Source organism: Pinus tabuliformis, chromosome 6, assembly GCF_031772625.1.
Source record: "Pinus tabuliformis cultivar Carrire ecotype Pingquan chromosome 6, CPIR1, whole genome shotgun sequence".
NCBI classification, from domain to species: domain Eukaryota; kingdom Viridiplantae; phylum Streptophyta; class Pinopsida; order Pinales; family Pinaceae; genus Pinus; species Pinus tabuliformis.
Window position 1 is genome coordinate 1720760579 of NC_142292.1, and position 12154 is coordinate 1720772732.

The 12154-nt window shown below is 39.5% G+C and overlaps 1 protein-coding gene across 6 annotated transcripts in view; it reads right to left on the reverse strand.

Annotated features, from left to right (window-relative positions):
• The window catches only part of NUP155 (nucleoporin 155), a 228102-nt gene that overhangs the window by 117216 nt on the left and 98732 nt on the right, over positions 1–12154 (reverse strand). The window lies entirely within an intron of this gene.

The window sequence follows — 12154 nt, forward strand, 5'->3', positions numbered from 1 at the left end:
AATTAACAGTATAGGTCAATCTCCAATCACTTCATCCAATTCACAGATTGGAAAATTGGCTGAACAATGTAAACTGAAGTCACTTTGAACCAATGTTGCAAATATCATTTAAGGGTATACATTGCCAAAGGTATGTCAGGGAAAATATCAGTAAACATAAACTTGGACCTGAAAAGCTTGGAATAACTCAAAAATACTGGTAATCTGATCAACTCAAAAGAAAATTAAAAAGATAGGGAGAAATTGGAGATATTCATCACACCAGTTTGAACACATTTAAGAATTTCAAATCATTGAATTATTTTAAACTGAATTTAAAATGCTAACTATTTATGTATACATGCTAGACTGCATATAATGTATACACACTAATAAAAATTGGATAGCCACAAAGGAGCACTTGCATACTTAATCCAACTAACCCCATCAAACAACAAAGTTTGTGATCATGGCAAATGTGGTACCAAGTGCAACAGAACGCTATAGAAAACACCATTGATGTCGAGAGTACAACCTACTAGAATGACAATGAGACAAAGTTAATTAAGAGATAACATCATGTGTGCACATGACCTAATAAATAACAAAAAAGGTAGGAGCAATAAAAAGATCACTTGCAGTATGCAGGAATCAACTGCGAAAGCCCATATTCAATGCATAGCCTTTACAATATGTAAATGTGATCAACAGCCATAGAGATCAGACACAATATATAAACAGAACTCAATGTTTTGTGTTTGTTGTCACTCGAAGTTGTCCCTTGAAAAAGTTTCCATGGAGGGTGACTGACCACTCAAAAGAAGTACTCATGTCCCTCCTGCCTTGCACTTTGTTCGTCTGAGGCCCTCGCTTAAGCTGCCGGAGGCCGAACATGTGGTTGGTTTTCAGATGTATCTTCGCTTCTCCATTGACTAGCCATCTCTCCAAACTGCCTCCCCCCTTTCAGATACTCCCTTGATGCTCTGACCCATCTTTTACCGCCTAGACTGATACTGAATCAGTCCATCAGAGAGGATATCTACAAATTGTACATTCAAGTCACTTGGACTTCACTCCCAATGAGCCTGGGCCCGAAGATGTCATACCTTGAGCACTTCCTAGAGTTGCAGGATGGTATTATCGTCCACCCCCCATACACACGTAGACATTGGATGCACTCACGCAGTATCCCCTTATGGCAAGTCTGAGTTGGTTCTCATCAACTCCAAGTGGAGATTGACCACCACATACCACGATCTAATAGGATCAGCCAGATGTGCCACCTACAAGAGCCAAAGACAGAGCAGCACCTCATTGTTAGGTGCCCCCTATACTATGAGATCAAAGGACGCTTCCATTGCCTCTATAGAGATTTAGGGGACTCTCTCTCGGCCTTCTTCCAATATCCAAACAAAGATGCTTGGCCTTCTTCATCAGAGAGATATTTAGACACAAATCTCTAGCCCTACATACGCCACATCGTGTGGGGATGGCCCAGATGATCACATCATACTTTCAGGTTGATCCGAGTGATCTAAGCAAGAAGCAACGAGTTGAGTTCCAGAGTACCTCAAATAGTAGAGTAGTGAGACATAGAGTCTCCCCGCCCCCGCAGCCCCCCACTACAGGAGGTCGACTGATATTCCTCGAAACCAGTTCAGAGGTATCGAATAGCACATCAATCTATGTATGTCCAAAGCACTAGAGGGATTAGTTCTAGGCAGATCCAAATTCCAGAGCGGAGCGCCCCGCCCCCCCAACCAACAAAGTCCCTCCAAGTTGCAGCGGAGTAGCCATAGACTTCTCCAAAGCTTTTTATTTCGGTCTCGAATGTTAGGAGTACTCCTCACTCCTTCCTTCCCCCCACGATCATGCAGCCAGATTCCTAGATAGCTCCAGAGGACTCACACAGTAAGCCAACACCCCAGTCGCCCCCCTCACCTTTGATTATTAGACTCGGGCATTCTATACATCATGGACCTCATGTTTAGCTCTCCCTCCCTATGGGTTTTTCACCAGGCCACTAACACGGTTTTATACATGTTCAAGCTCATGAGGATGTCCTACTCCCACATTGTACTCTCACTAGATGTATCATCTAGTCCCATTGACCTAATTTTGTGGTCATTCATTGGACATTAGAATAAAATGGTCTTATCTTATCTCACTAGTTTCAAGGGTTATCCCTATGAAAAACTGATAATTTGGAATTCAAATTTTTTAGGAATGACCAGTGCCAAACTCAGTGGGTGATGGAGAAAAGTATATATAAAAAAACTAGCAAGGTAATACAAGATTAAATATTGCTAATTAAAAGCCTTAAAACACTAAGACCATAAGCAAGGAAAGTCAATATAGAATTATCAACACCAAAACAATTTCATAATTTATGGGAACTTGTTTCTATTAATCAATGATGAAATCTGCATAGTTCTGGCAAGAAGCAAGAGAAGTCTACCCCGAGGAACTAGAGGGGGCATAGACCACAGTCACTACTCAAGATCTTATTAACTTATCAAACCATCAAACTATTGTTGTAGACTCATACAACCGGATAGGAATACAAAATGATTGGACACCGAAGATGAATGAATAATGGCTCTAACCATCTGTTATTCTGTTTGCTTCTCCTCTTCCCACTGAGATCTGTTAAAATGATCTGCTTTTCTAGAATAACCACTGGAACAAATAAAAAATGGGTGTGCAGACCCTTACCCAATCATAAGATATACTTGCTAACACCCATACTGCCTGTGCAACCAGAGAATTAAGATCCAAGTCGATTCCAGCTCTGTTGTTGTAGACTCATCTGTTATTCTGCTTGCTTCTCCTCTTCTCACTGAGATTTGTTATAAATTTATAATGACCTGCTTTTCTAGAATAACCACTGAAACAAATAAAAAAGGGTGTTCTAAATCCTGATACTTCCCCAATCTTAAGATATACCTGTTAACACCCATATTGCCTGCGGAACCAGAGGATTAAGATCCAAGTAGATTCCATCATGCTGGTTTCATTTACAAGTACACCCGGGTTTTCACAATGATCAGAAATTGCTAGAGTCAGTTTCATCAGTTTCTGAGAAACTGATATTTTTACAAGTTCTCCTTTTTTCTAGGATCGAAAGTTACATGGCTCACATGTCAGAGTTAGTGACATATTATTGGCCCTTGTGAGCTCACAATGTCAATGAGCCTATTTCAAGTCACATGCAAGAAATTTAATGACACAAATACTTCAGCAGTTAGATTTTCAAGGCTTGCATGCTGATTTTGAGCATAAGCCAACATTAATGCTGAAATGTCGCTATCTTTGGTAATGTTCATTTTTAGACATGTTGTGTTTAGTAGCAATCTCAGATAAGAAGATAATTGTATTAATAACCAACAAAGTGTAGAAAATTTGTGTCATGTAGCCCCACCCAGTTTTAATTTGTTTTGCCCATCAAGTTTAATTCTCAAATCCCATTGTTCGTTGCTAAGATTAAAGTTTTAAACTTGAATATAAATGCAATTAAAACACTAGAAGCTACCACTACTTTTTAACATTCAGCTGATAAATTTCACAAGCATGAACAAAATTTAGACACTGATATTTGGTCAATCAGACCTTGGAAAAACCCAGAAGGAAAAACCAGTAGGAAGAGAATTTTTATTTGTTTTTTCTCAGAGAAATTTACAGCATTAATTACACAACAGGAGTACTTATCTCCCTCCCAGAAATTTGGACCCTTGAAAATCATGTTGTCCAGAAATTTGTGCCAAAGTCCAGCACCTCTGCCCTTGAAATCTGTGCCACTGTCCAACCTTTAACCCTCGAATTCCGGGGCTATTGTTCAGCACTTCTGGTCCATGAAAGTTGTGCCACAGTCTAACTTCTCTGCCTCCAATTTCATGTTGTCAGACCCAACTTCTCTGCCTCCAATTTCATGCTGTCAAACCCAACTTCTCTGCCTCGAATTTTATGCTGTCAGACCAACAATAAATGTGGCCTGACTCCCTCAACATCTGTGCATGTACCTGCCTCAAAAAATGTGCTGGAGTAGAGAGTTGTACCTCTTGTACTTTCTTGCTTGTGTGCCACACTTTCAGCCTAGAAATTCGGGCTGTTGTGTGCTCTCTGATTAACTTTAGTTAACAATGGTATGTTCTATGCTTAGCACAATTACTTCAATGTTCCTTTAGCAGCCCAATGACAATTTCAAATTAGTTTTCCAATAGCAATAACATTAACTATTAATCGCATTGGCAGTAAAAGTAGATAGAACATGAAACAAAATGCAGAAGACAAACCAAGACAAAAGGACACCAGATTTGGCGGATGCCAGGGAAAAACCCCAATGTAGGGAAAACCTTTTGATCAAATCTTCTTATTATTATATCAAATGTTCAACAGAGAGAGAGTACAAAAGTAGAAATTGACATGCCAAATCAAAGTCCAAACAACCCTGATAATTCTGCAGTCAAACTTCAGCCCTAACAAAAATTTCAAAGATGGTCAATACCCCTGTCAAACTTGCCTCCTTGAGCTCGGTCAATCATAGTCAAATTCAGCCTTCCTTGTTGATCAAAATCAGCCGAAAACAGTCCAGTCAAATTTTGTCAAAGGAGAGAAAATCTGCTGTAATTTTTCTGTGGTCAAAGTTGCAGTCAACCCTGAAGTCAGCACTGGTCAAACTGCCCATATCTTCTTGATTTTTGCGCCCAGAAATGTGGCCTAGAAAAACAAAAAATCCTCCAAAAATCGCAGTACAAACAAGTCAAAGAGTCCCTAGTCAATGCTGGTCAAACTTGGTCTGCTCCTGAAATTTTTGGCCCTGCAATTCAGTCCAGAAACTCGTCCTCCTTGTGCCACACGTGTGAGAGAGAGAGAATGCCCAATGTTTTACGAACCAATGAAAGAAGGAGGGAGAAGAATGTGCGAGTGATGATGATCCCAAATGAGGTGAGAAGTCACTTGTATTTATACAAGTCATTGAGGGTGAAGAGTCATGTCCATTGGGCTCCATAAGCCTACATGATGATGTGGCCAACCTGAACAATTTGCCCATGTGTGGGCATAAATTCAAAGACACACTTCTGCTTGTCCAAATTGGATGATCTTTATATCAATCTTGGTCCTCTCGAAAAGAGGAATTTAATGCAATCATCATCTCCATCAAATGAGTTGTCTCAAGGTGGAATTTGGCCCTAGTTGCCAATTTTAACACTCCCTCTCAACTAGGGAGAATTCCACCTGCCAATCCATCCATCATCATTGATGATCATGCCATCCTGTCATCATGAACCATCTATGTATCTCATCTCGTCTTTTCTCAGCTAAACACTGATATGAATAATGAAGAAGAATCAATCGAGAGTGAGTCACAAGACCTTACCACTCTCCATTGACAAAAGTCAGTCTTGATCCTAGATCAAGTAGTTGTGGGACACCATTCATCCTAGACATAGGGAGTACAACACTACACAATGCGTCCATCGGTAGTGCTATGGTCCCTATCCACTTTTCCCAACTCATTGGCTAGATGAGAGGTACTTCCCATGAGTCTCGTGCTACATGGGTAGGATGTATGTTGGGGTATCAGCAAGATAAGTTGAACCACTCATCCTGCTCATACGCCATAGGAGAAGGTGAACCACTCATCCTATGCATATGTCAATAGTAGGGGAAGGTGAACCACTCACCCTACACACATGTCAACCATCACGGGGTATCACAAGGGAAGGTGAATCACTCACCCTATGGTCGCTTAAAGCTCCAAGAAGTACCCCAAGCCTCCAAGAGCTCCCAAAGCTCAATGTCCAGCTCAAGCCGGACCCTCATGGGAGGGTCTTTCCACGACTCCAAGTCTCTCTCAGAAGGCTAAAGATTTGACCTTCCCTCAGGGCTTTGTGATGATGTATGTGACCTACTCAAGTTGGAGCCTTATTGCTCCCTGTTGTACCATATCTTGGATAAAGTGGTACCTGATATCAATGTTCTTGGCGCAGTCGCGAAACACATGATTCTCTGAAAGGTGAATCCCACTCTGGATGGCGCAGTATATCGCGGTAGTATCCAATACATGCTCAAATAGCTCACTAAAGAGCTTCCTCAACCAAACCTCTTCATAATGGGCCATACTAGCAGCAATATATTCGAATTTCGGCCTCAGCGATGCTTAGAGCAACCGATTTTTGTTTCCTGCTCATCCAAGAAATTGAAGTAGACCCCAATGAGAAGCAACATCTAGACATGCTCTTATGATCTACCACACTGCCAGCCCAATCAACATCAGCATATCCATGTAGCCTCAAATTCTCGATTGTGTATCTTAGTCCATAGCTGATTGTACCACGGAGATATCTCAAGAGATTCTTAGCAGCAATCCAATGTATGTGATGAGGCTCGACCATAAATTGACATAAAGTATTCACAGGGAAGCATATATCCAGTTGGGAGCTTACCAAGAACATCAGGGCCCCCACAAGTTGTTGATACTCGAAAGGTTTGCCAATTCAGGCCCAGCAGCACTTCTACATAGTTTCTTGAAGTTGAGTTCCATCAAAGTAGACACAGACTTGCAATCCACCATACCACATCTCTCGAGCAGCTTCACAATGCATTTTCCTTGAGAAAGGAAAATGTCACTTGGCTTTCGCCAAACCTCTACGCCTAGGAAGTAGTGCATCAGACCTAGGTCCTTCATCTCGAACTCAGAAGCCAACTCCCTTTTATATTGATAAATGAGAGGGTATACACCTATCAGAAAGAGATCATCTACATAAAGGACCAAAATGAGAGGCGTGCCCTTTTCAACCTTGAAGAATAGGTTAGGATCAGCATCGCACCTTGTAAATCCCAGTTTCATAAGATAGTTATCAATCATTTCATACCAAGCCCTAGGGGCTTGCTTCAACCCATGAAGGCCTTCTTTAACCTGCATACGTGTGTCCTTTGATCTTGTACTTCGAACCCCTAAGGTTGTTCCAAGTAGACTTCCTCCTTAAGCAAGCCATGCAAGAAAGCAGTCTTGACGTCCATTTGATATAGGCCCCATCCTTGAGAGTCAGCGAGAGCAATAATTAATCAAATAGTGGTATATCGAGCAACTAGTACAAATATCTCGTCATAGTCCACTCCTTCCTTTTGAGAGAAGCCTCGAACAACAAACCCAGCCTTATATTTTTCAGCTCTCCCATCAACTCCATGTTTAATTTTGTATAGCCATTTTGAGGTGACTAGGGAGTTGTCCTTCGGTCTAGGCACCAAATCCCAGACATCATTTTTCATGATAGATTCATATTCCTCATTCATCGCATCCTTGTAGACTTGGTGCTTTACAACTTCTTCGAACGTACATGGCTTAGATTGAACAATAGTACTCATAGCAACTAAGTACCCTTGATACCTGTTCGGCTTCTTGCTTTCACGGAATGTCCATTCTGGAGCAATATGTCTTTTAGCATCTTCGAGAGTATCTTTGAGCCACAAAGGTCTTTTTCTTGAGGTAGAGGGATCACCCGGAGGTGTATCAATGGGATCCATCGGGCCTTCAACATCGGGCATAGGATCATCTGTCGGAGGTTCATCTTGCTTTTCTGTAGCATCATCATTATCCTTCCTTGGAATGGGGAGATCTTTGGCCTTCCCAAGGGCAGTCTCTTCATCGAAGGTGACATTATGACTTACTTCCACATCTCTTTGTCCAGGCACATAGATTCTATATGCCTTTGAATTTTCACTGTAGCCCACAAATGTACCTTACTTCCTATAGATGCTTCTAACTTGTTTCTTTTCTCTTTAGGTACATGAAAATATACGAGACAACCAAATATTCTAAAATGAGAAACATCAGGTTTCTTACCAATGAAAACTTCTTCAGGTGTCTTGAAATCCAATGCTTGATGCAGACTCCTATTTTGAACATATACGATAGTTACAAAAGTCTTCTGGTAGAAATCACATAACATAATTTTTTGGTCGCTGAGTTCGAACCAACCAGTGTGGTTCATCATCAGGGCCAGATGAAGAGGCAGACCATGGCAACGACTTAAATAGAGAGCAATGTAGAGACTAAAATTTCAAATAACAACTATTTTTGAAAAATAATATTTAAATTATGATATTAACGAACATTATTAAGTAACGGCTATATTAAATGACTAGTTTTTGAAAAATAATATTAAAATTAATCTATTAAAATCAAATATTATTAAAAATTCTATTAATGGGAAATAATCGAAAAATATAACTAACAAGAATCAAAAGGTCAAAGTCAATAATATTTAAATTATGATATTAATTTATTAAAAACAAATATTATTAAGTAACGGCTATATTAAACGACTAGTTTTTGAAAAATAATGTTTAAATTAATTTATTAAAATCAAATATTATTAAAAAATTCTATTAATGGGAAATAATCAAAAAATATAACTAACAAGAAAATCAAAGTCAAACTCCAAACAAGGAGGGAAGTCAAAATTTATAAAAAAGAGTCAAGACCCTAATCGAGACAATATCATATAACAAATAAAAATAAATAATGGAAAATAAATAAAACAAAACAAAAATATACACAAGTAAAACAAATAACAAAAATACTAAAAGGAGTTAAGAACGAACAAAATACTTAAGAAAACACGAAGGATCAAGAATATAACTCTAATGAAGAATAAACCAACAAAATATACGGTAGTGTTTGCAGCTTCTCCCCATAATAACTTCGGTAGACCTGGATCATGTAGCATGGCACGGGTGACTTCCATGATTGTTCAATTCTTTCTTTCAGCAACCCCATTTTGCTCAGGAGCGTATGGAACGGTTGTCTCCCTCTTAATGCCAGTCTCTCTACAAAATTCATTGAATTCATTTGACTGATATCTAGTTCCATCATCGGTCCTTAATATTTTGATCGACTTCCTTGTTTTATTTTCCACCAAGGCTTTGAAAGAACGAAACCATTTGAGCACTTCATCGTTCTTCTTCAAGAAATAGATCCATGTTTTGTGAGAGAAGTCATCCACAAAAATTGAATAGTATAAATGTCCTCCCAATGATGTTACGGGAAACACACCAGATAGGTCAGAATGGACCAATTGAAGAATATCAGTAGTTTGGCTTTCACTTGAAGGCAATGGTCCCCTTGTAAGTTTCCCAGTTGCACAACCCTAACAAACTCCTTCATTATTCATGTTGAACTCGGGCATACTTGTAACCATCTTCCTTACCCCAGGTAAGGCTTTGTAATGAAGGTGAGAAAATCTCTAGTACCATAATTCAGATTGAAGAGAAGTATCGCAAGTTAAGGCTCCTAAGGGACTTCCTCCAACTTGATAGAGACCTTCAACCCTAAATCCAAGAGTAAATGCATCTTTAGTGTTTATTTGCCAGATATGTACCTTTCCATCAATGAATTCTACCTTGAAGCCTTTATCTTCCATTGCAAAAATAGACACCAGGATCTTCTTCAAATCGGGCACATCCAATGCTTCTTGTAGATGAATGGTTTGACCTTGATTTAAGTGAAGAGTGACAGTACCTACCCTTTCACGGGATGGGTGGCATTGTCTCCAAGTATGATCTCCAAATCAGCGTTCTTTTCAACCAAATTTGAGAGGGCCTCCTTGTACCAAGTGAAGTATCTTGAGGCTCCACTATCAATCAACCAATGATCCAAAGTATCCGGAGGAGAGGCAATAGATAGAGCAGAAATAAGATAAAATTCCTTTTGTTTTTCTACAACATTAATTTCTTCATACCTTAAATTTCTCGTCCTTTTGGTAGGTCGACCGTTTCCATATTGAGTAGCAAAAGTATTCCTCTTTCCTTTATTGTTAGACCTGTTTTTCCTTTGATTGCCATTGCCTTTGAAATTGTTGCGATTGTTGTTGTCATCATCCCTTCGAGTATCCTTCTTGTGAGGACACCTCTCTAGCATAGTGGTCAAACCTGTTGCAATTGTAGCATCTTCCTTTTCTTCCTTCTTTGAATCCTTGACCTTGTCTTCTTGGACCAACATTATTCTTCCTATTAGCATGAGTAGAGAAGGCAGTGGGTTCATTTCCATTTGAGGGCTTGTCTCTCTCCATCATCATTGTCTCTTCTTGAGTGCATCTAGTCAATAATTCATCGAAACTAGGAAGCCTATCATTGTTGATAATAGTTGTGTTAAACACATCCTATGATCTTGGAAGACCTCCAAGTGCAATGAGAGTGAGCTCCCTGGCAGCAATAACTCCTCCAATAAATAGAACGTCATTCTTGATTTGTGTGATCCTCATGAAGTAGGATTGGATAGACTCTCCTTTATCCATCTTGATGTCCTTCAACTTGCTCTTGAGAAAGAGTATTTGATTTGCATTGTTTACTTTGAACATCCCAACCAGCTTATCATACATCTCCTTAGATGTTCCCAAACCAGAAATATAGGCAACCAAATGCTTTTGAATGGAGTCTATGACAAGTTTCTTAGCTTTGACCTCACCTTTCCTGTATTTAGTCTTTGCAGCAGCAGGTGCATTTAAAGGAGGCTCCACCACTCTTCCCTTCACATGGTCCATGGCATCATGCTCTTCCAAAGTCATCTTCCATGCATGATAGTCAAATGTGTCCTTGAGCTTATCCTCAGATTTGAAGTAAGATGTAGTAGCCATTAGTCCAATAGTCTTGTTCAACAAATCTCTCTTAGTGATTGTTTTTCTCTCTCTTGCTTGGGCTTTGTCTTCACCTGAGCTCTAATACCATGTTAATTTTAGTTAACAATGGTATGTTCTATGCTTAGCACAATTACTTCAATGTTCCTTTAGCAACCCAATGACAATTTCAATTTAGTTTTCCAATAGCAATCACATTGACAGTAAAAGTAGATAGAACATGAAACAAAATGCAGAGACAAGCCAAGACAAGAGGACACCAGATTTGGCGGATGCCAGGGGAAAACACCAATGTGGGGAAAACCCTTTGATCAAATCTTCTTATTATTATATCAAATGTTCAACAGAGAAAGAGAGTACAAAAGTAGAAATTATCTTGCCAAACCAAAGTCAAAACAAACCTGATAATTCTGCAGTCAACTGCAATCAAACTTCAACCCTAACCAGAAAGTTTAAGATGGTCAATGCAATTGTCAAACTTGCCTTGTTGAGCTCAAACAACCTTAGTCAAATTTGGCCTTCCTTCTTGATCAATATGAGCGCAAAACAATCAAGTCAAATTTGGTCAAAGGAGAGAAAATATGCTGTAATTTTTTTTGCAGTCAAAGTTGCAATCAACCCTGAAGTCAGCACTGGTCAAACTACCCAAATCTTCTCGATTTTTGTGCCCAGAAATGTGGCCTAGAGAAATAGAAATAACCCCCAAAAATCGCAGTCAAAACAAGTCAAATAGTCCTTGATCAACGTTGGTCAAACTTGGTTTGCCCCTGAAATTTTCGGCCCTGCAATTCAATCTAGAAACTCTTCTTCCTTGTGCCACACGTGTGAGAGAGAGAATGCCCAACATTGTACGAACTAACGAGAGGAGGAGAGAGAAGAATGTGAGTGGTGATGATGCCAAATGAGGTGAGAAGTCACTTGTATTTATACAAGTCGTTAACGGTGAAGAGTCATGTCCATTGGGCTCCATGAGCCTACATGATGATGTGGTTGACCTGAACATTTTGCCCATGTGTGGGCATAAATTCAAAAACACATTTCTGCTTGTCCAAATTGGATGATCTTTATATCAATCTTCGTCCTCTCGAAAAGAGGAATTTAATGCAATCATCATCTCCATCAAATGAGTTGTCCCAAGGTGAAATTTGACCCTAGTTGCCAATTTTAACATCTCTCTTGCTGCAAATGTGTGTTATCTCAGCCTTCTCCTTCAGCTTCCCCTCTCCTCCTCTTCTCTTTTCCAAATTTCAAAACTACACAAGAAGTATAATGAGCCCCCATTTGCTCTTTTCCCCCTTTTTTGTCTCCATAAGGATGAGAAGACCTATCCCTAAGATCAAGGGCTTCGATTAGATCGCATCTTCTCTTGATCAAGGGTGGAGAGCTAATCTCACATTGACCCCCCTCATGTCTCCCCCTTCATTCATGACCCCCTCTAATCACTTTAATAACTTGTTGTACCATGTATTTTTTGCCTCATAAACTCACTTAAAAACATAGAGTCAATTTAATATTATAAAAGTACAAAATTATTTCTT